Raw genomic sequence first — 24320 nt, forward strand, 5'->3', positions numbered from 1 at the left:
CCTGCTACCCCACTTATAAAAGATGCTTTGTCATATGGTATTTCAAGTATAGATTTTAATTTAAATATTGTCATCTCAACCTAAGCAGTTTGTCAATTATGGTTCAACTGTCAACCATCTGTATTGACCTCAAAAATGTCACGTTTATAATTAATAGTCACCAGAGATAAGTTCAGATTTAATTGTGGGTCTCCACAATCTACATTACTGTCACCCATCCTCTGTTTCAGAGAGCTAAGTATTCATTTTAAGAAGACATTTCTCTCTTATACTTTTAAAACCTGTAATACAGATATTAAAAGCATGATTCTATCACCTTATCAGATACTATCTTATTTCATCAATCCAGGTTTAAAGCCAACTAGACTGTAGCAGTGCATGGCATGATATCACAACATGTAAAATTATAGCACCTAAGTTAATGTACGTACCATATAATAAAGGAAAATAATAATATATAGAACATGACTTGTCTATATGTCTCCTTATAGATATGTATCATTTTAATTTTATTAAATAATTTAAAATTAAGTACTTAGAGAGAATTTGTATTATTCTATTTTAATATATTGTATGTTAACTATTGGATTCAACAAATATTTACCAAGAAATTTAAGGCACTATGTTCAGAACTGAATACCCAGTGCACCCATGAAATTTATGCTACTAGGGAAAACAGATATTACTAAAAAATGTAAAAACTCATACTTAAATATAAAAAAGAGAAATACACGGAAATATCCATTTCTACTGGGGGAATAGGCAGGGTTTTTTAGAAATCTTCCCTGAGTTGAAACATCAGTGAAGAAGAGTAATTACTGGGTGTGATGGGAGTTTCATTGGAGAAAGAATTCTGAGCAGAAGAGGCATCATATATGAAGGCTCTGAACCAAGGCGACAATTAAGAAATGGAAATAAATAAATAAATATATGTATACACACATATGTATATATACACACTTCACATGTAAAATAAATTCAATAAGCATAAAGCTAAATTTTTGACACTAAAATCTTCAGCTAATAATTATGGCAAGTAAACAGAAATGTTAAGTTTTTCATATATAGTCAACATAAGAGGTGAGATAGATCTTAGTTATTAATCGGACAATGTAGGCACACATAATTTCTCATCTTGTTAAAACATAGTTTCATTGCCCTGATCAGTTTGGTGAAGATGAAACTCATTTTTCTAGCAGCAAAAATGAGATTTTTGCTGTCTTCTCCATAAGCCTTAGTATGAAGTATTTGGCAGTCAATATGAGAGTGTTAACACTAATTCCTTGAACATCTATGCCAAAAGCGATTACCAGTGTTTCATCTTCCATTCTCAGGTCTGGTCCTCATCAAGAACCCAGTGTTCCCACCCGAGATGGAGACGTGAATAATCTTCCTAAGCCTAATCCTGCCAGAAGCGTGAAGCAAGGGGGAATTTGGAAGGCTGAACAGGAAAGAGTGGAAGTTTAGTTTACTGCTCTCCAAAATAGAAGCTCTTTTCCCTGAGATAGAAGCAAGATGCAAGAGAAAGGGTCAGAGAAACTGGACTCAATTTTAATTCAGCCTGTATGCTGAAATAACCCTATCTCTACTAAATGCCAAATCTTCACATTCTCTTGGCCAACAAAGTGACTCCAGTGTTGCCATGGCAACCGTCTGTGGGTAGGCATGAAGGACAGCACCTCACCTTAGCTGCAGCAGCCCACACACACAGCTCACTTTCTGCCTGGACTCCTCTGCCTGCAGCTGGTATTGGGCCTGTTGGAATTTGCGCATCCATTTCATCGTGGGCCAATGTGAAATGGTGAGGGAATTGAACAGCGTCACGAGAATCCGTGGATGAGTACCTATTCTTTCCCATCTGGAGTATATTCTTTTATTTATTTATTTATTTATTTATTTATTTATTTATTTATTTAGAGATTGAGTCTCACTCTGTCCCCCAGGCTGGAGTGCAGTGGCACGATCTCCGCTCACTGCAACCTCTGCCTCCTGGGTTCAAGCAATCCTCGTGCCTCTGCCGCCCGAGTAGCTGTGGTTACAGGCTCGTGCCAACACACCTAGCTGATTTTTTTTTTTTTTTTTTTTTTGAGACGGAGTCTCGCTCTGTCGCCCAGGCTGGAGTGCAGTGGCGCGATCTCCGCTCACTGCAAGCTCTGCCCCCCGGGTTCATGCCATTCTCCTGCCTCAGCCTCCTGAGTAGCTGGGACTACAGGCGCCCGCCACCACGCCCAGCTAGTTTTTTGTATTTTTAGTAGAGACTGGGTTTCACCGTGTTAGCCAGGATGGTCTCGATCTCCTGACCTCGTGATCCGCCCTCCTTGGCCTCCTAAAGTGCTGGGATTACAGCCGTGAACCACCACGCCCTGCCTGGAGTATATTCTATACAGCATCTCAGAGGGCTTCCAGAGGGAGTGCAGTCCACTTGTCCACAGAGATGCTCATTTTGTCCTATTATGATAAACCCCAGGAGAAATGACTCCAAAAAAGATATCTTTCTCTTTTCCATAACATTCTTCCTAGATTCACATACCTTTTCCCGATAGCATTTCTTAAAATAAAGCCCCTGCACACATGTGAAGAAAGCACTCAGTATGTAACATGAAGATCATTCAGGATTGAATACATTATCATTAGTATTATCATTAATATGTCCTAGAAAAAATGGTAAATTCTTTGTAAGAAATCTGAACTTGATACAGTCTTACACAGAGAAATAAATAGATATTAACAAAAAAGATCTGTTTAGTAGGTGACCATTATCATGCACCATAATAATTTTTCAACTAATTCAGAAACTTCACGATCACATCACTATTATATGATATAAATGTAATTTATGTCTCCAAATCCCAATTAGTTCTTTCTGAATATATACAAACCCAATAAATCCATTGATAATTTTATAGAAAACTGGGATTCAGAACTATTACTATTAAAAGATGCAAAAATACAATGTGCTAGGTTTCTCTTACCGCAAACCTTTGCTTTTTCATCCATTCAATTTAATCCACCACGAGTCTTTACATCAGGTCAACACTTGAATCCAAGATCACAAAGTAACTAGTTCTAATCCTCAAAGTATGAGCCCTGTTTCAAGGAAGTCACACATGGAAATGGGGAAAAACAAAAAACAAAAAACCCATAAATAATAGAGCAAAAATCAGCAGAAAAGCAGACAAAAATTGTTGAATACAGATGAAAACGACCAAATACCTAGCTATAATTTACTATCATCTTCCTCATAAATACAAATTCAAAATTGATAGCATAATCTTCTCAAATTTTATTTACAATCTGGTGTATATCATCACATTAAATTATCTCTAAAGTAAAAGTATATGATTCTCAACCTAGAGTATTTTCTAGTAGCAGCACACTGCTGCTGTAATAAATACGTACCTATTTTGTGATTATTAGTTTAATGCGTGTGTCTTCAACTAGGGTGTGCTTTGTGAGGTCAAGGTTTATGTTGATTTTGTTCACCATTAAATCTTCAGAATATATATGATTTAACAGACAATGTGATGGTTAATACTGTCAACTTGATTGGATTGAAGGATACGAAGTATTGAACCTGTGTGTGTCTGTATGGGTGTTGCCAAAAGACATTAACATTTGAGTCAGTGGGCTGGGGATGGCAGATCCACCTTTAATCTGGTGGCATAAATCTAATCAGCTTCTAGCAAATGTAAAGCAGGCAGAAAAACGTTAAAAGGCGAGATTGGCCTAGCCTCCCAGCCTACATCTTTCTCCTGTGCTGGAGGCTTCCAGCTCTCAAACATTGGACTCAGTTCTTCAGTTTTGGGACTAGGACTTGCTCTTCTTGCTCCTCCGCATGAAGACAGCCTACCGTGGGACCTTGTGATCGTGTAAGTTAATACTTAATAAACTCTCTCTCTCTATATATATATCCTGTCAGTTCTGTCCCTCTAAGAGAACCCTCGTACAGTCAGTAAATGTATGTTTACAGAAGGAATGTGTGTTAGCATCGCCAGTAAATCTTACATTGTTTCAACAGTTTATGATAGAAGAATAATAATTTTTGGCTGTCTTTATAAATTGAAATCCAGAAATTAAAATTTTAGCACTAAAATTAGGCCAATCGACTTAAGACCCAACTTTATGAAATTTTGTTTCAAGAAATCATTTTTTTTTCTGCTCATGGCACGTCTTACATTAGCATTACCAGTATTTCAGAATAAATTTTAAACTATATTTTTCTCAATTAAGTTTTAAAAATATACACACATATACAAACACACATTCCTGGATTTTCAGCTTGGGGGTTGTAACATGTGATTATATAAAACTGAGTTTTTATCACCAAAGTAAGTTAAATTTGAAATAAATTTATGAAGAAACTCTCATATATAAACCACCATTAATTAGACAAAACTAAGTATGTCAGTTCCAGATGCCTAGTTAATTACTTGATTTTTGGATCCCAAAAAGTATTGGACACTTGTATAAGAAGCAGAAAAAACATATGGAGGAAACCTTAGAGATCATGTGCTGGCAACGTTTTTTCCCAATGCAATTTTCATAATTATTTCTAAGGAAACACCATTTGACTAACTGTTACTTGGTAAAATTATAATGTATAGGGGAAAGATGGATTCTGGATGCCGACTGATCTGGCTTTGAAATTATTTTCCTATCTAACATTACATTAGACAAATAACGTTTGTCTCATTAGGCATCAATTGCCAATACGTTATATGAAAATAATATTCTCTAAGCTATTGAAAATCTAATGATAACAATATATGAGTAGGTTCTAGCATATTCTGTCGTATACAATAGATGGTCAACAAATACCATTCATTTATTTAATACTACAGCAGTGGTTCTCAAAGTGTTGTGTGGGGATGCCTGATGATCCATGCCCTCTTTTAAAGGATTGTACTACTTTCATACTAACCTGCTTGCTATGTGAATTTTTCTACTCTCTTTTTTCCACAGGCACAGTGGAGTTTCTTTGAGGCTACATGGTGAGAGAAGATGTCACCGCTCTGACTGACATACATAATGATGTGTGTGTGTGTGTGTGTGTGTGTGTGTGTGTGTGTGTGTGTAGTTTTAATTTCAAGTATGGGAAATATAAAGAGATATAATATTTTAAAAACCAATGGTTTGGTGGCTATCAATATTCTTTAAGACTGCAAAAGTGTTCAGAGACAGAATTTTGAGACTAGAACACTGTATCAGAATTTTGAGACTGAAACAGTGTCCTGTACATTCAGAGTTGAAGACACTCCCGTGAGCACTAGATATGAATGTGGGTGGATAGTCCATGACAGCAAATGGCCCTGCCTTTATTACCTGACTCACTTGTACCACAATAGCCCCAACATCACTCACTCCTTATTTATTCTTTAGGGAACTATTTGAACTCTTTCAGAAGACGGACTCCTCGATAAAGCAGTAGTACTCCTGTTTCCAACGTTTCACATTATTGTAAGTTGCATTACAGTGAACAGAATTTTATTGAAGCACAAGGGCTATATTTCAGGTTCTACTGAGTGTATCATTTTGTTTTGTCAGACACTTTTATGGGTAATTATGGATGAAAATTTATAAAAAATCTAAAAGTCATCATTGACTCTTTTCTCGCTTAACCTGCGTAATCAATTGGTCGAGTCCTATTGATTTTTCTCCTCAATAGCTCTCCAATTTCTCTTCTTCTCTGTATCTCCACCGCATTAATATAGTTCAAGCAACCATCACTCTCCCCTAATTCATTAGAGCAGCATTCTACCTGTCACCAATCCACTGGGATGAATTCAAAGGAACTCATCTTAGTATTTCATTTCAACAATTGTCTTCTTGAAATATTGTTAAAAATATTGTCATTTTTTGCTTTGCCCCCACTCCTGGGTGGGCCAAACTCTCAATGAATCATGACATTGAACCCTGCTTGGAATGGGTTGTTCAGCAGTGCATAGAAGGTGCCTGACAGCTGTGTGCATCAATCCAGATCCTTTCAGTCTGTGCCTTGCACCGAGTCTGCATACATCTAGATAAAATGAATCTGTCAGCCTACTTTGACAATAAAATGATGGGGATATGAAAAGCTGAATTAAATCTAAGACCAGGTGAATTCTGAGAGAAGTCAGGATAGAGAATAGCCATCATAGAGATAGGAAATCTTAGACTATTACAATTCTGAATTCTAATAAATGTAGCTAAAAAACATCAGATTAAAAGCGTTTATTTGTCAGGTATGTGTCTTGGAACTAAAGGTATTTTCCATGTTAAATATAATTAAATGATCTACAGAATAAAAGAATGTCTCAAAAATATTTATCAATATTTCCTATCAGAGAAATGTTACTTATAAATATTTATTATATTTTGGATAATAAATGAGTATGAATAAAAGGTGACTTAAGGAGTATGTTTCTCTCTATCAAATTAATAATGTGTAAATTATATAAGCAATTGTTTAAAAATATATTTTTTCAATGGATAAATAAAATATATTTTTTTTCAATGGATAAATAAAATATTTTAAAAGGTAAATTAGTAACTTACACAAATAATCATACTGATTAGTGTAAGCATTCATTAGAAAAATTACTTCTGAGGCTTTCATAAAAAAAATACTGTGTTATTCAACATACCTTTACATACCATTTATTATTAGTGTCAATGATATAACTTTCAATTAGACCTAGCCATGTTCTTGAAGGACTTCATGGTCCCTTAGCAGAACACGAGGCAATAATGATCACTTTCTGGGAAAAACTACACTAGGAAAATGTGAGATTCTGATGCACTAAGCTATCCTAGCTTTTGGGATATGCACTGTCTAGCATTATCAGCATTGTTGGTGAGATCTCACTAACATGCAAACGTGTGAAAAGTAAAATCACATTTTGTCCTAGTAGAGATACAAATTGGATTTTTTTTCCCCAGTAAGTAATCTGAATGAAATATTTCTGAAATTAAAACCTCAAATGTAAAGGAGGATAAATGGGTCTTATTTTATTTTATTTATTTATTTTTTTGTAGCAAGTTTGGAACAGAGCAATTAGTTTATGGCTTAAGACTGTATAACATCTTGAAGGACTGATTTTTAGTAAATGTACATGATATAGGACTGTATACAACTCTTCGAAATACAAATATTTCAACACTGTAAATTAAATAAAACCTGCAACAATTGATAAGAAAAAGTCTCATTTTAAAAATTCCAGGTTGCTTATCAAAGCAAGATGCTATACTCTTTTTTTGGAGCCTCTTCAATTCTAAGGAGTCCTAGGGTCACTTAATGGAACTCTACACTTAGCAAGTTGTTAAAATTTCTTCTTCCTTAGTAACTGAGCAGCAAATGTTCTACTTGGTTTGATCTGAGCAGCATAAATAAATATAAAAAATGAGAGGGAACAAATCTTTAAAAGATCTAATAATATAAAAATATGGTTATGCTGTACGAAAGTTTTCTAGTTCTTTAGTGATATGTTTTACTCCTATTGTAATCAAGTTATGAATCATACATCTAACTAGATCTATGTAAACTGGTAAACATAATAAATGGTTTTACCTTGAACTTATTAGACAATGTCCTAGTGATTTTCTAACGATACATATTGTAACAAAATTCCTATAGAAAGACATACCCTTGATGTTCATCAAAAATGCTTTGGTTCTGTAATGTCAAAGCAGATTACCTTCCCAACATAAATATTATTTTCACAATGCTTCTAAAAGGTACAGAACATGTCTATAAGGGATAAAGAATGAGGAGGTTATTTGCAGTAAATCACTCATTTTAGTGCCAATTTAAGTAAACTTCAAGGAGGAAAGACGAATTCACACTGCAGTTACCTTTTTTATCTTGGACCTCATGTTTTTCATTTTATTTTCTATTTTGTAAGATAATTAGTTCTCATCCTACTCTAAATGCGGAGGGAGGGAGCTAATAAATAGATCCTGAAGAACAAGAGGACCAGTAATGGGAAGTGTTATGCCGCTTGCCTGTTTCCGAAGTACTGTTTTATTTTATTTATTCTTTCAGTCCCTGTTTTTCTGACTTTTTTTATTTTATTTATTCTTTCAATCCCTGTTTTTCTGACACTTTTTACATCAAGAAAATACCATGACTAATACTGAGAAATTGGAAGAAATTTTTTTAAGGACAGTGAAGTATGACGCATAATAAATGTCAGAAAACTGTGGAGCTGTAAACGAATCAATGCAATATTCTGGATATGTCTACACTCTTAATTGCTGCTGAAAAATTCTTATTAATAAGGGTGCAACTTACCCAATCACGTGCTGCAACTGAAATTTCAACAATTAAGGCCACTTTTTTGGTTATCAGAATAATAAACTCAGATGGAGATACTATATTAACATAGCTTTAGTCAGGCATGGTGGCTCCTGCCTCTAATCTCAGCAATTTGGGAGACTGAGGAGGGCAGATGGTTTGAGGTCAGGAGTTCAAGACTAGACTGGCCAAGATGGTGAAACCCCGTCTCTACTAAATACACAAAAAATTAGCCAGGCATGGTGGCAAGCACCCGTAATCCCAGCTACTCTAGAGGCTGAGGCAGGAGAATTGCTTGAGTCAGGGAGGTGGAGGTTGCAGTGAGCTGAGATTGCGCCACTGCATTCCAGCCTGAGAGACCGACTGAGACTCTGTCTCAAAACAAACAAACAAACAAAAACAAAGAAAACCCCAATAAACATAGCCTCTACTGTTAGCCTAAGTTTTTTTAAAAAACTGTGATTGCTGTCACTGGGGAGTAACCCATGTCCCAAGAAAATTATATGTGTATAATGCTGATAAGTATCATTGAACTACAAAAGGAATTTTGAGAAAATAAGGTATGATGAGGGAGAGGGCACTTCAGAGAACCCAGAAGATGAAAACATTGTCAAGACAAATCTCTACAAATGATTTTACCCAGAGCTAATTCTACATCTCAGAAAGACAACAACGGTTTGAATAAAAAGCAATATTATATATAATTTAAAAGCTCTTAGTTCCTTGGAATGGATCTACATTCAATCTCTTGGAATTTGTAAGTCATAATGCACTATATATAGTATTGGCTACCATTGCAAAGATTAATCATAATTTTATAACTTTTCAGTATATAATTAAAATATAAATACATCTTCCAAAATTTCTAATTGAGCCTTTTATTATCTATTTTCAAAAACATCTGCATATTATTATTAAATGTAGCAAAATAATGTAAATTGTTATCATGACATTTGATACCTTCCATGATCTGGTCTTTGCCCACGTTTTAAACTTTCACATGCTGCTGCCCACATAGAGGTTTCCCCTCTCTCTATTCAGGACAATCTAAATAATTCCATTTCTAAGGTATGGCAGTTTGTTTCATTGCTATAAAAATCTAGTCAAGGTATTACCTCTTCTTAAAATCTCTCCTGTATTCTGGCTGCCACAAAATACCTCATTATCTTTAAAGTGTTAGCAGGTTTCTTTGCTGTAAATCCTATTCTGACCCTGATGCATGAACTGACCATTATCTTTAATTAATCCTCTCCCTATCCCTGACACATATCATGGTGAGTACCACATTCAATTTCACTTCATTGCTTAAATGTTGGTCTCTTCTTAATAAACTGCAACTAAGGCAGGGATAATATCAAATTCAACTGTGTAAATCCAGTGTATAGTGCCCTGTCTCATAGAAATGAAGTCCTCAAGAGATGTCGCATGAGTTGAAAATAATAGGTAAGATACTAAATAGGATGACAATAGATACGACAGTGAGTGGTTGAGAGCTGGAACTCTAGATTTAGAGCTATGAATCCAAGTGTGTGTGCCCTTAGAGAGTTAAATACTATTTCAAACATTGGGCAATATAGGTAGTGAGATAGTGCATGCAAAATAGTTTTCAGGGAAAATAGCTTAAGGTAAGTCTTAAGTAATATTATATGACTATGATGAATTAACAGTATAATTATCTGCACTATTTCTATAAACTAGTGGTCATAAATTACAACCAAGGGCTAAGAATGTATGATCTCTTTCAAATTCTTGATTCATGTTGCAAATAGCAATTATCTGACAGCTGCATTGAATGTTGCCATCAAAGCCACTGCTAAGACTCAGGGATGAGTTACCTTATCCTTAGCCACTTAATCAAAATTCAGACATGGGAGACAGCATGTGTTGGGCATTACTATGACCCGCCTGCCTCCCGCCTCCCATCTATCATTTATTTTCCTGGAAATTGAGCAAGGGAAGGATCCGGCACTTTTGTGATTCCATAGAGGAAGGATAGCAAATGGGATAAATAGTCACCAAATACAACACAGAACCAGAAAGAAACAACTTCCCTCAGATGAAACTTGATACCTTTGTGAAATATGAGTACTGTATACGCTAGACAACACATAAAGGCAAATATCTACTATATTGACTAAATAAGGAAGTCTCATGGAGAATTTTTATCCTATTATTTTAAAATATAAATAAATTAGAAATTTTATGATAGTTTTAAAAATATCTATTTTTATACACATATTTATTGACTATGTAAGACATTTTATTGGGAATATATGAATTTTTTTTTTTTGAGATGGAGTCTCGCACTGTTGGCTGGGCTAGAGTGCAGTGGCACAATCTCAGCTCGCTGCAACCTCAGCCTCCCAGGTTCAAGCGATTCTCCTGCCTCAGCTTCCCTAGTAGCTGGGATTACAGGCACCCGCCACCACACCCAGCTAATTTTTTGTACTTTTAGTAGAGACGGGGTTTCATCATGTTAGCCAGGCTGGTCTCGAACTCCTGACCTTGTGATTCGCCCGCCTCGGCCTCCCAAAGTGCTGGGATTACAGGTGTGAGCCACCGCGCCTGACTAAAAAATATTTTATGTTTATTTACACAATGTAGCAAAATGGAAGCATGGCTTTATATAAATATTAAGGAAATGAACAGTTAAAATTTAGGAAGTAGAGAAGGTTAACTTAGAGATAAGATTCTGTAGAATAAACTGGTATAAATCAATCTGAATTTGTTATTCTGGCCTGTCAAAATAAAGAGATAATTAAAAATCATCGTAAGAATTTCATGTGACTAACGTAAGTATATATTTTCATCGAAATAAGAAACCGTATGTTTGAGGAATAAACTCAATCTGACATTCCAAGAACCAGGAATTTCAAGCCTCAGGCTTTTCTGTAAGAGACAGTCCGTTCCACCTGTAAGAGAGTGTTAATCAGGGAAAGGAAAGCAGCCAAAGAGAGATAACATTTACAAGTACAATTTCATACATTAGGAAGTTTCCTCTTGGCCTTTTCAAACATATGGATGTAAAAAGGGATGATACAATTTTAGTCATTCAACTAATCTTAGATATAAGATAGTATCTCAACAACACATTTGCTTTACCATTAAGCTTTTCCTAAAATTTATTTTGCTTAGCGTAGAAAAATGTCTTAGACTTTTCCCCAATAGCATCAAATGATGCTCTCTAAATATCCAAACAAGGAGAAACTGGCTAAATAATTTATGGGACATTAAAAAACTAGAAAATTACTATGGATATAGGTTTAGAAACTAGTTACATGAATATATGCTAACCTTAAAATATTTAACATAAACATTACAGAATTATATATATATAATATTTATAATCCATAATATGTATTATGCATTGAAGATATATACTTGAGCTTACATATTTTTAACTGCTCACAATTATCTGAAAGATCATGTATTGTCTTAAGGCAAGAGAATAAAACTCAATTTTATTAAAAAGGTAAGTTTCTAAGCAAGTTAAAACATATGAATTAATTTTATACTATGATGGTCTAAGCTTGTTTAACACATGAAAAATATATACAAGTTTTAAATAGATTGCTTCTCTTAACATTGGGACTCTTATAACTATTATTACAAATGAAGTGTTTTGATTTTAAATTATTTTCACCATATCTAAGTAAACCAAACTTTAAGCACAGTCTTCTGAACAATTTCTTTAAGCAAATCTCATGAGGAATTATTAGCCAGAACTTCATATATGAGTTTATTTTCCTTATAAAACAAAACAATCAGTAAAATCTTAGTGAATTAAAGTAAGCTAATTTATATAGAATTATTTTACAGAATTCCATTTTAATTTTTAGATTTAAGCATACTAACCCTCAAATTGAAAGGACTGCTAGTTTGTAAAATACTGTAAAATGGCACCATTATTGCAAACACTATTTTCTGTAGACATTATTTTCCGCTCAGAAATGTTTTTAAACATTAGCTTAAAGTTTACAGTGCCCAAAGCACAAATATATATGTTCATAGGCAAATATTTTTTCAAGATGAGTAGCTTTTGTTATAAAAAAATTTAAGTTAGTTCTATATTTTTCAGCCTCTAAATTTTATTGAATTTCCTCAAGTACCTGGACCATGATTTTAGACTTTAGCTAGCCTACTGTGGGATCTAGAAAAATTACTTAACCTTGATAAAAATCAGTTTCCTCCCTCTAACATGGGAGTAACAAACTGATATGCAAAAGACCTATGGGGATTAAATTAGTTGAATACATGCAAAAAGTGTTTATCAGATTGGCCAGAAGATTGTTAGGATCCAGAAAGTAAATTGGCTGTTGATAATGTCATTATCATGATCATCATTATTATTTAGGAGACGCTACAATTACTCAATCTAATTCTCATCTGTAAATATGAGTTTTGAGTAAGGTATACTTGGTATCTTTTCCTACAATAAGCTGTCTACAATTTAATGTTAATTACATTTTCTGCAATAGAAAACATTTTCTGAATATTAAAGGAAAAGAGTGTGTATTCAATCACACTCAAAACAGTGGAAGGTGGGCAGCTATTTTCAGAGGCTGAGCAGGCTTTATGCCTAAGCTCTGAATCTAAAAGAGAACAAAAATATCTTTTTCTTTGTAAATGAATATTTCTCTAGTCTTTGATAAAGAAAAGTACAATTAAGCCTTATTTAAAAGTTAATTTTCATGATGGAAACAATGAAAGTTAAAGACTCTCACCTCATTACTGTTGAAAAGAAGAAACTCATAAACATAACATTTAATTCAGTGTAATAAAATCGGAAGGGATCTTTTCTTCAAGACTGAGAAAAGTCACCAATATCTACCGAAAAGATGGAGTACTTCCATTAAATCTATTTGTTTCAATAAGAGGAGATTATACAGTGACCTTTTCTGTAGCTGCCTTGGTTTCTCCATTTTTAATCATTATGCAAGATTCGGTAGAAATTCTTGCTGACAGTTTGCTCCTCAGGGTGCAATTAAGAGAGCAGTGAATTCACTGGAAACTGATAATCATTTCACTTTACTGCTGAAAATGACAGGAGAGAGGCCCACATACTCGCACTGTCAAAGAACTCTTCCAATGTTAAATAACACAAGAATCCAGAAAGTTGTTCTTAAGGAAAATTGCATATTGCAAAGAAAGTACTAAAAAATACATCACAAATAGAATGACTGTTAATAGTTATAATTAATGTTATATTATATTATACAAAATATAGAGCCATAGTCCTATATTTATTATTTTGTATATTTGTATAAATTTGTTCCTGGAAAATCCGCTATATTGGTTTTTGTCTACCTTGCTCTATTTTATACTTCAGATATAGTTTTTCTAAGGATTTCATTATTCATAGCTGAAAAACCAATAACTGCACTAATATGTTTAACCAAAGCAAATTAATATGAACAAAACCATTACAGTGATTATTTATGGAGTATTTGCATATGTTTTCAAAAAAATATTTCAGAGTAAGATGTAATCTTAAAGGCTTTATTTTTTTTTACTCAGCCCGTTTTTTATTGGACATTATTATACTTTTTGTGCTGTAAGAATATTTATAACAATCTGAGGTGAATGACTTTGAGCTAAAACCTTAGATACATATCTGATTTTATCCTTTACCAAAAATTTCTAAAAATATATAACTGATCAAAGGGCAAGGAGACTTTCGCAAGGTTTTCAGCAATATTGCGATATTGTTAGCACCAGTTTGCACCACCATGAACATTATGCAGGCATGCCTTTATTATTTTTGAATTACATATATTTAATGTGCACAACATGAAGTTTTGATACACATATACATAGTGAAATTTTAGATCATGCAAAAGAAAAATCCATCAGCTCACATAGTAACTGTGTGTGTGTAGGTGGGGGTGTGAAAGTGAATGTGTGTGGTTAAGAGCACCTAAAATCTTCTCTTAGCAAATCTCAGGTGTACAATATTTTAAACGGTAGTCTTTATTTATAGATTAAATCTTCAGACTTATCCAACCCACATGACTGCAACTTTTACCTTGTGACTTACATCTCCACATATTCCTAATTCCCTTCCCTCCTTGCCCCTGTTAACTATTGTTTCATTCTCTGTCTCTATGTATTAAACCTTTTTTTTGTTTGTTTTAGATTCCACATATAAGTGGCATCATGCAGTATTTTTCTTTCTATTTCTGGCTTGTTTAACTTAGCATAATGTCCTTCGGTTTCATCCATGATTTTGTAAATGGCAGAATTGTTTTCTTTTTTGTCTGAATAGTATTCAGTGTTTGTGTGTGTATATGTGTGTGTAAATATATACACCACATTTTCTTTATCCATTTCTCTGCCTAGAGATATTCAGGCTGTTTTCATATCTCGGAAATTTTGAATAATGCTGCAATGAATATGAAAGTGACGTTTTCTCTTCAACACATTGATTTAATATCTTTTGAATATATACTCAGTAGTAGGATTGCTGGATCATTGGAGTTCTGTTTTTTAATTTTTTGAGGAATTTTTATCCTGTTTTCCGCAATGGCTATTGCAAGGTACATTTCCATAACAGTGTAGGGGTTCCCTTTCCTCCTCATTCTCACCAATACTTGTTATCACTTTCTTCTTCATATAAAATGTTATTTATTCCGAGTGTGTGCCACCAGAGGCTGTAAGAAACAACCACCTCCACCCCTAAATCTTGGTAGCTGAACAAAGCAAAGATTGCTGTTTATCTTATATTGATGTCCAATGAAGGATACAAATGGGATTCTTTCCATCCTGTGGTTTCTTTGTCCATTAAGTCCCCAGATTTCCCTATTAGCTCTTCTGCATCAGAGAGGAGAAATGGGGTGAGAAAAGAGGACTGTGCAATGAGCAGTTTAGAGGCCAGGCTTGGAGACTGCACATGCCTTTCTCCTTGCATCCAGAAATCAGATCTCCAGCTCCACTTAATAATCATCAGTGAAATACATGGGATTGACCTTTTCCCAGAAAGAAGATAATGAACACAGTTGTTAGTGAATATTAGTGTGATATGGCTTGGCTGTGTCCTCACCCAACTCATCTTGAACTGTAGTTCCCATAAGCCCTACGTGTCATTGGAGGGACTGGTGGAAGATAATTAATCATGAGAGTGGTTCCCCCATGCTATTCTCGAGATAGTAAGTTCTCATGAGATCTGATGGCTTTATAAGGGGCATCCCCATTTTCTCAGTTCTCATTCTTCTCTCTACTGCTGCCATGTGAAGAAGGACATGTTCACATCTGCTTTCACCATGATTATAGATTTCCTGAGGCCTCCCCAGGGATGCTGAACTATTAGTCAATTAAATCTCTTTCGTTTATAAATTTCCCAGTGCCCAAGGCCATGGGAGCCCACCTCTTGCATCAGTGTGACCTGGATGTGTGACATGGAGTCAAAGGAGATCATTTTGGAACTTTAAGGTTCCAAACGGCCCTTTTGGATTTTAGACTTGAATAGGGCCTGTAGTCTCTTGTTTTGGCAAATTTTTCCCATTGGGAGTATTTGCCCAATGCCTGTTCCCCTACTGTATCTAGGAAGTAACTAACTTGCTTTTGATTTTGTGGGCTCATAGGCGGAAGGGACTTGGCTTGTCCGACCTTGGACTTGGACTTTTGAGTTAATGCTGAAATGAGTTGAGACTTTAAAGGACTGTTGAAAAGGTATGATTGTGTTTTAAAATGTGAGGACATGAGATTTTGGTGGGCCTAGGGGTGCAATGATACGGTTTGGCTGGTCCTTACCTAAATTACATTTTATTTCATTTTTTATTTTTATTTTTTCAAGATGGAGTCTTACTCTGTCACCCAGGCTGGAATGCAGTGGTACAATCTTGGCTCACTACAACCTCTGCCTCCTGGGTTCAAGCAATTCTGCCTCAGCCTCCCGAGTAGGTGAGATTACAGCCATGTGCCATCATGCCCAGCTAATTTTTGTATTCTTAGTAGAGACAGGGTTTCACCATGTTGACCAGGCTGGTCTCGAACATGTGACCTCATGATCCACCCTCCTCAGTCTCCCAAAGTGCTGGGATTACAGGCGTGAGCCACCATGCCCGACCTCCAAATTACATTGTAAATTATAGTTCCCATAATCCCCATGTGCTGTGGGAGGAGCCTGGTGGGGGGTAATTGAATCTTGGGGGTGGTTTCCCCCATGCTATTCCCATGATAGTGAGTGAGTTCTCATGAGATCTGATGATTTTATGAAGGGCTTCCCCCTTCAATTGGTTCTCATTCTCTCTCCTGCCACCATGCAAAGAAGGGCGTGTTTGCTTTCACTTCTGCCATGAGTGTAAGGTTCCTGAGGCCTCCCCATCCATGCTGAACTATGAGTCAACTAAACCTCTTTCCTTTATAAATTACCCAGTCTCAGGCATGTCTTTATTAGTAGTTTGAGAATTGACTAATACTGCATATTGGTACCACAGAGAGTGGGGTGCTGATATAAAGATACTCGAAAATGTGGAAGCAACATTAGAACTGGGTAACATGAGAGGTTGGAACAGTTTGGGGGCTCAGAATAAGATGGGAAAATGTGGGAAAGTGTGGAACTTCCTAGACTTGGAGGGCTCAGAAAACAGGAAGATGTAGGGAGGTTTGGAACTTCCTGGAGACTTGTCAAATGGCTTTGACCAAAATGCTGATAGTGATATGGATAATAAAGCCCAGGCTGAGGTGGTCTCAGATGGAGATGAAGAACTTGTTGGGAACTGGAGTATAGGTTACTCTCACTATGCAAAGAGACTGGCAGTATTTTATCCCTGCCCTAGAGATCCCTGGAACTTTGAACTTGACAGAGTTGATCTGGGTACCTGGTAGAAGAAATTTCTAAGTGGCAAAGCATTCAAGAGGAAGCAGAGCATAAAAGTTTGGAAAATTTGCAGCCTGATGATGCGATAGAAGAGAAAAACCCATTTTCTGAGGAGAAATTCAAGCCCACTGCAGAAATTTTCATAAGTAATGAGGAGCCAAATGTTAGCCACCAAGACAATAAGAAATATGTCTCTAGGGCATGTCAGAGACCTTCGCAGCAACCCCTCCCATCACAGGCCTGGAGTCCTAGAAGGAAAGATGTTTTCATGACCTGGGCCCAAGGCCCCCCAACTCTGTGCAGCCTCAGGACATGGTGCCCTGTGTCCCAGCTACTTCAGCCTCAGCCATGGTAAAAGGGGTCAATATCCAGGCTTGGGCCATTGCTTCACAGGGTGTAAGCCCCAAGCCTCGGCAGCTCCCATATGGTGTTGGCCCTGTGGGTGCAAAGAAGACAAGAATTGAGGTTTAGGAACCTCTGCCTAGGTTGCAGAGGATGTATGGAAATACCTGGATGTCCAGGCAGAAGTTTGCTGCAGGGATGGGGCACTCATGGAAAACCTCTGCTAGGGTAGCATGGAAGGGAAATGTGGGGTTGGAGCCCCCACACAGAGTATTCACAAGGGCACTTTATAGTGGAGCTGTAAGAAGAGGGTCACCATCCTTCAGACCCCAGAATGGTAGCTCCACTGACAGCTTACACCATGTGCCTGGAAAAGCCGCAGGCACTCAATGCCATTTCATGAAAGCAATCAGAAAGGGCGCTATACCCTGCAAAGCGACACGGGGAGCTGCTCAAGGCTGTGGAACCCCACCTCTTACATCAGTGTGACCCGGATGTGAGACATGGATGCAAAGGAGATCATTTTGGAACTTCAACGTTTAATGAATACCCTATTGGATTTCAGACTTGCATGGGGCCTGTAGCCTCTTTGTTTTGGCCAATTTCTCTCATTTGCAGTGGGTGTATTTGCCCAGTGCCTGTTCCCCATTGTATCTAGGAAGTAACTAACTTGCTTTTGATTTTGCAGGCTCATAAGCAGAAGGGACTTGCCTTGTCTCAGATGAAACCTTGGACTTGGACTTTTGCGTTAATGCTGAAATGAGTTGAGACTTTAAAGGACTGTTGGAAAGGCATGATTGTGTTTGAAATGTGAGGACATGATATCTGAGAGGCACCAGGGGTGGAATGATGTGGTTTGGCTGTGTCCCCACACAAACCACATTTTGAATTATAGTTCCCATAATTCCCATATGTTGTGGGTGGGACCCAGTGGGAGGTAATTGAATCATGGGGGCCATTTCCTTCATGTGATTCCTGTGATGGTTTTATAATGGGCTTCCCCCTTTGCTTGGTTTTCATACTTCTCGCTCCTGCCATGTTGTCAAGAAGGACGTGTTTGCTTTCCCTTCTGCCATGAGTGTACGTTTCCTGAGGCCTCCCCAGCCATGAACTGTGAGTTAATTAACCCTCTTTCCTTTATAAATTGCTTAGTCTAAGGTATGTCTTCATCAGCAGTGTGATAACAGACTAATACATAGTGTTCTCTCTACGAATAAATTTCTTTTTTTTTTTGGTAGATTTCAACTTGAGTTACATATCTTCTTTGAAGAAGATATTTATCATTGGATCTTTTTTGAAAAATATGATCACTATGGTCACATCCTTAAACTACTAAAAAGGGACAAAATATGAAATAAAATATATGCACAAATTACATACATTTGTATGTGTGTATATATATATTAAAATATATATATTTCAGGTTCCTAAAAGTTTAGAGCTTTCCTCTGAACTCCCAAATTTTATATATAATTTCCTATTGATGTAGTCACTTTCATGTCCATTCTTTTGGAAGCTTGACACTATGCCTTCCTTAATATCCTACTTCTATAAGCACACTTGGTAAATACAGGCAGAAAAGAATTCCTGCCTGTGACATATATCATCAATCAGCGTGCATTGCCTTCAAATAAAACCAGCATTTGACTCTTCTCATTGATACCTTTCTGGCACATTTTACTGTCATGGCTACTAGCTGGTAAAAAATAACCTCCCAACTGTTCTCTTATTTGATTCTTCATAATTTTAGTTTACTCACAAAGCATCCAGAGTGGTCTTATAAAAAATTAAGTCACTGTGACACTTCTATGATCAAAACCCCACCATATCTTTTCATCTCACTACGAGTAAAAGTCAAATCCCTTAAACTGATCTTCAAAATCCCACTTGATCCACCTCAGACAGTTCTTCTCTGACCCCTGACTTTGTTACCTGTTCTTCCCACCCTTTCTCAGTCAGCTTCACCCACACTGTGCTCCACATGGGCTCGTCCTGCAGAGTATGCTTCTGCTCCACTCGCTCACCTCCCTCAAGACTTCACTCCAAAACTGCTATCTTGGGTCCCCTTTGACTCATCTACTTAATTTTTAATACCACAACCCCTAACTCCTGGCATGCCTCAGCCCCATCTCCATTTTATTTTTCTGTGGAGCTCTTAACCCAGAAACTTGCTACCACTAGTTTGAAGTACTATTTGCAGACTTTCAGTATTCCTGGTGTGAAGATATATATCCCTGTTTATTCCTAGGTGCTTGACAGTCTCCCGTGATTGGAGAATGCATCTCTGCCTCCCATTTGGTCCTGTGGCCTCACTAGTCCAGTGTAGTTTAAGAGAAGGTGACATACATTACATTTAAGTAGAAACAATAAGAACAATGATCTGCCTTCACTATTAAAATTTTTTCTGCCATGAGAACCCTTTCCTCCAATTAAAGAAACACTCCCTTATATTAGTACCTGCAGTTAGTTCGTAACTACATGTAACCAAGGAAATATAATTTTGTTTTGTCAGCCACTCAGACTTCTTCTTCCTCTTTTTGGTTTTGTTGTTCTTGTTGTTTCTGAAATATGTGCCAAAGCAAGATAATATACTTAAAACAACCCCCATTTTAATTACTTTGTAAATTGTCTAAATCTGCACTAGAATGTATGTTTCATAATAGCAGTAATTTTGTGGATTTTGTATTCTGATTTACCACTGAGGGTACTCAGTGCCTCGAGAGTAATCACTGTTATAAAGTGAGGTCATCTCAATAAATACTTGTTTAAAGAATGAATATCTAGGATGGAGTCTCTCCCCATTTATTTTTATTTTTTTAATTTTAATTTTATTTTTGAGGCAGATTCTCACTCTGTTGCCTAGACTGGAGTGCAGTGGCACAGTCTTGGTTCACTGCAACCTCCGCCTCCCAGGTTCAAGAGATTCTCCTCCCACAGCCTCCCAAGTGGCTAGGATTACAGGCATGTTCCATCACACCTAATTTTTGTATTTTTAGTAGAGAACGTGTTTTGCCATGTTGGTCAGGCTGGTCTCGAACTCCTGGCCTCAAGTAATCCACCCACCTCAGCCTACCAAAGTGCTGGGATTGCAGGTGTGAGTGACTGCTCCCAGCCCCACCCCATTTATTGAGGGGAGGGACTACATTAGAACTGTCCAAGCATTGAAATTAATCTGATCCCAAGTTCACTCAAGTTCACCCAAAAATAGAGTTAAATTTTATATACTATTTCTTCAAAATCTGCTTCTGAGATGTCTTTCAGCCCCTCATAGATATATTAATTCATTTGATAATTTTAATTTCCAGATGATTACTTGTGTGCTAAGCAACAACAGCAAAAATCTGAATGGATTTTAATCCTTCATATAAAAAGTCTTTAGACAAGAAACTTTTGGCCTAAATAATAAATTTAGAATAGAGGGTACCCTCTAGAGATTCCTAAAACTTAGTATCATAAAAAAAAACATGTAGGTAATAAGGTTCCATTTTGTAATTTTGGTTTCTGATTTAAAAAAAAGCTTTTTGTTATTATGGACAAGTCCTATTTAATTCCCTAATATATAAATTGAGTGGTCACTTTACATCAGTACATTTCAAACTTGTTTTAAATGCACCAGAATGTTCTATTCCAAATAGACCATTAGTAAGTAACAAATATATAGAATGAAGAGTGTAAGGTATTGTATTTTCCATTCATTCCCTTGGAGGAGATTGTCATGTATGCTACCAGAAATGCTGAAATTAGTGATTGGTAAGATTCCTTTGGCTTGTAATGTTCTATGATTCCATAAGACTATGCTCTTTTTAGAAAATCATGAGGCTTTTATTGCCAAGAGGTGCTATGGAAACCTGGTTATTATTTCTAAATTGTTGAAATGAAAAAGATCTTTGAGGAATCTTGTTGTTCTATGAGAAGCATCTTGCGCTGTTATGTAAGAATACAATTGTTGAAAGTGATAAATATTCCCAAACATTCTTTGGAGAAATCTAGAGTTCTAGGAGATCAATCTTCAAACTCTTCATCTTATAAAATTATTTTTGTTGTATATGAGGTTAGAAAAGCAACATTTTAGAATGTTGCTATAAACATTACATAAAGATACGACATATTTTAACATGTTTTTAAAATGGAAGCAGGAGAGAATCAGCTCTGTGTGGACTCTCGGGTGTGGTCATCACATAGAACTGCTTGTGCTTTCCATTCGTGGTTTCCTTTATTAGGATGATGACAATTCTTTTTACCTTTTGAGGTTTGCTGTTTTTGTTGTTGTTTTGTTTTGTTTGTGATTCGATAGATTAGAACATAGATTTCTCATAGATGCTGTATATGTTTTGAATAAATAATGATAGCCAATACGAAAACGTCACACACAATGCCCATGTAATTGACAGCAAAAACCTAATACCCCTGAGAAAGAGAAACTGGTGAGATCTGAAAGGAAAATGGATGTGAATGCTGCGTGGATGAACCCACAGAGAAACACTTCCAGTGCTCCTACGTGGTTGTTTCCAAAGACAAGTGCTAGGAATAGAGCAAGGGAAAGAGAGAATTTGCAGATTGGACAGAAAAGTTATCATATGAACTCTCACTTCCTAAAAGAAAATTGTAGATAAATTTAGTGATTTATTTTATGCTCCCTCACGTGAATTTAAGCTATTTGTGATTCTCCCCCATCATCCTGAGTACTGTGTCCTCATATTATAAAACAATATTTATAAAACAGTATTTATTCAGTAAATCCTTATGGAGGAGCTATGTGAATTGATCAGTTAAAGAGGAGTACCATGGAAGATTAAATCAGCAGGGAATAAGCCAGCTAGGACTCATGTTAGAAGTATAGAATGAACTTCCAAAATTTATTGAAATAATGATGTGAAATTAAAAGGATATAATTAAATTTTTCTCAAAACACTTCCGGATTACTTTGTAGAGGCAGGATTTAAAAAATATTTTGAATAACTGAAGGAATATTAAACAACTGTATACAACATGACTCACTTTGGCAGTATAAATTGGGAAAATTTTCTGAAAGTAATATAAATGACTGAGAAGTGATAGCAAATTAGTTAATCATTAAAAGGAAGGTGCTATAATAAACCCAATAAAAATGAAAGAAATGCCAAAAAGGTACGCAAGTAGAAAATTAAATATAACTAATTAATTAATTCAATTGTAAAAATAGATTAAGTACCGGAGATAATTTTTATTACTGTGAAATTTTTTAGGCAGCAGACTGAGCTCTTCAGGGAATGGCTGTAGATTTTTGAACTCTGAATCATTTAATGAGTAAATTGAACACTTAACAACACCCTAAAAGGAACATTCCTTTATTAGGAACAGCACTGAGTAGATAAGCTAATATAACTTCCATTCCTAATGTTTCTTATGTTATCAATTTTTGGCTAGAAAAACTATGTAGATCTAATAGTCTCCTGATTGCTACACGGGTACCTGGAATACATTAACTTGAAAAATTGGTGTTGTCAACCAAAATAGATAAAATATTTGTCAAAAAATATAGATAAAATATTACATTAAATATTACATCTCATATTATAGTAAAATATAATCTCTAGGTTGTAGCGGAAATAAATTTATATAAGTGCTAATATAAACTTTTTTGATCAGATTTTATTTTTCTTGAGTGACACAAATATTCAATTAAATTTTTGTGACTTAATTTGATTAATAACAACTAGCAGAATTAAAATCAGAAGAAAAGCTAATTTACAAATTAAAAACAATAGAAAAATTTTGTACTTAAAATTGTATTTCATATATATATAGAGAGAGAGACTCTATATTTTAACATAAGTTAGTTTGAATCATGCTTAAAACAGAGATGATATATCATTTGCTTTATAATGTCAGAGATTTTCTGTGAGGTAAATGAATATATTTCAGAATTACTAAAATGTGGAATTTTCTAGAAATGTTTCAAAAGATTGACTTGAAAATTTTTGGTTCAAATTATAGCTCACATAATTTTTAATTGCATAATGTAAGGCAAATCATTACCTCTTTCAGCTTGGGTTTCCTATTTGGCGGGAAAATGAATAATGTTTTCCTGTATGATATGACAATTAAAGCCAAGGGAAATACCTTAAAAATAATAAACAGTTAACAAACACAAGGAATACCTTAAAGAAAAACAATGCTGTGTTATTGATGAAATAACACTAAATTCTAGTTTGTGGTCTGATATATTCATATGCAGCAAGTGATTATCAACCATTAGCACATGATAATACATAAAGTCTTATTATCAAGAATTCCTTTATATTTCATACACAAAGTCTCAAAATAGTACACTGAAAAGCCACAGAGTGTCTAGGAAAGACAAATTTTAATTGTCTCTATGAAAGACAGACAAATTTTGTTCGCTCTGTATATTAGTCCATTCACCCCATCATAAAGAAATACCTGAGACTGTGTAATTTAAAAAGGAAAGAGGTTTAATTGTCTCACAGTTCCACATGGCAGGGGAGGCCTCAGGAAATTTACAATGATGGCAGAAGGGGAAGCAGGCATGTCTTACATGGCAGCAGACAAGAGAGAGTGTGTGTGAGCACAGAAAAAAACTACCATTTATAAAACCATCATATCTTGTGAAAATTTACTTACTATGACGAGAACACCATGGAGTACATGGCCCCCATAATCCAGTCACTTTTCTACAGGTCTCTCACTCAACCCCTGTGGATTACAATTCAAGATGAGATTTGAGTGGGGACACAAAGCCTAACCATATCACTCTGTAAGGAATAAAACTGAGGAAAATTAAAGATCATATTTATAATAATTTTACTTTGAAAATATTTTGTTTTTTTTTTGTTTACACTCTCTCTGGAATTTAGAGCTGAGAAATAATGGAATGTTATATATTTT

The 24320-nt window shown here is 35.6% G+C and overlaps 1 long non-coding RNA gene across 1 annotated transcript in view; it reads left to right on the top strand.

The window, feature by feature from the left end:
• Window positions 1-1667: 1667 nt before the first annotated feature.
• LOC109023986 (uncharacterized) overlaps window positions 1668-24320 on the top strand; it is a 46130-nt gene continuing 23477 nt past the window's right edge. Inside the window, exons 1-2 of the long non-coding RNA XR_008673497.2 lie at window positions 1668-1801; window positions 5380-5457. This is a non-coding gene — a long non-coding RNA (uncharacterized lncRNA). The remainder of the gene's footprint in view (window positions 1802-5379; window positions 5458-24320) is intronic.

This window comes from Gorilla gorilla, chromosome 17 (genome assembly GCF_029281585.2).
Source record: "Gorilla gorilla gorilla isolate KB3781 chromosome 17, NHGRI_mGorGor1-v2.1_pri, whole genome shotgun sequence".
NCBI lineage: Eukaryota > Metazoa > Chordata > Mammalia > Primates > Hominidae > Gorilla > Gorilla gorilla.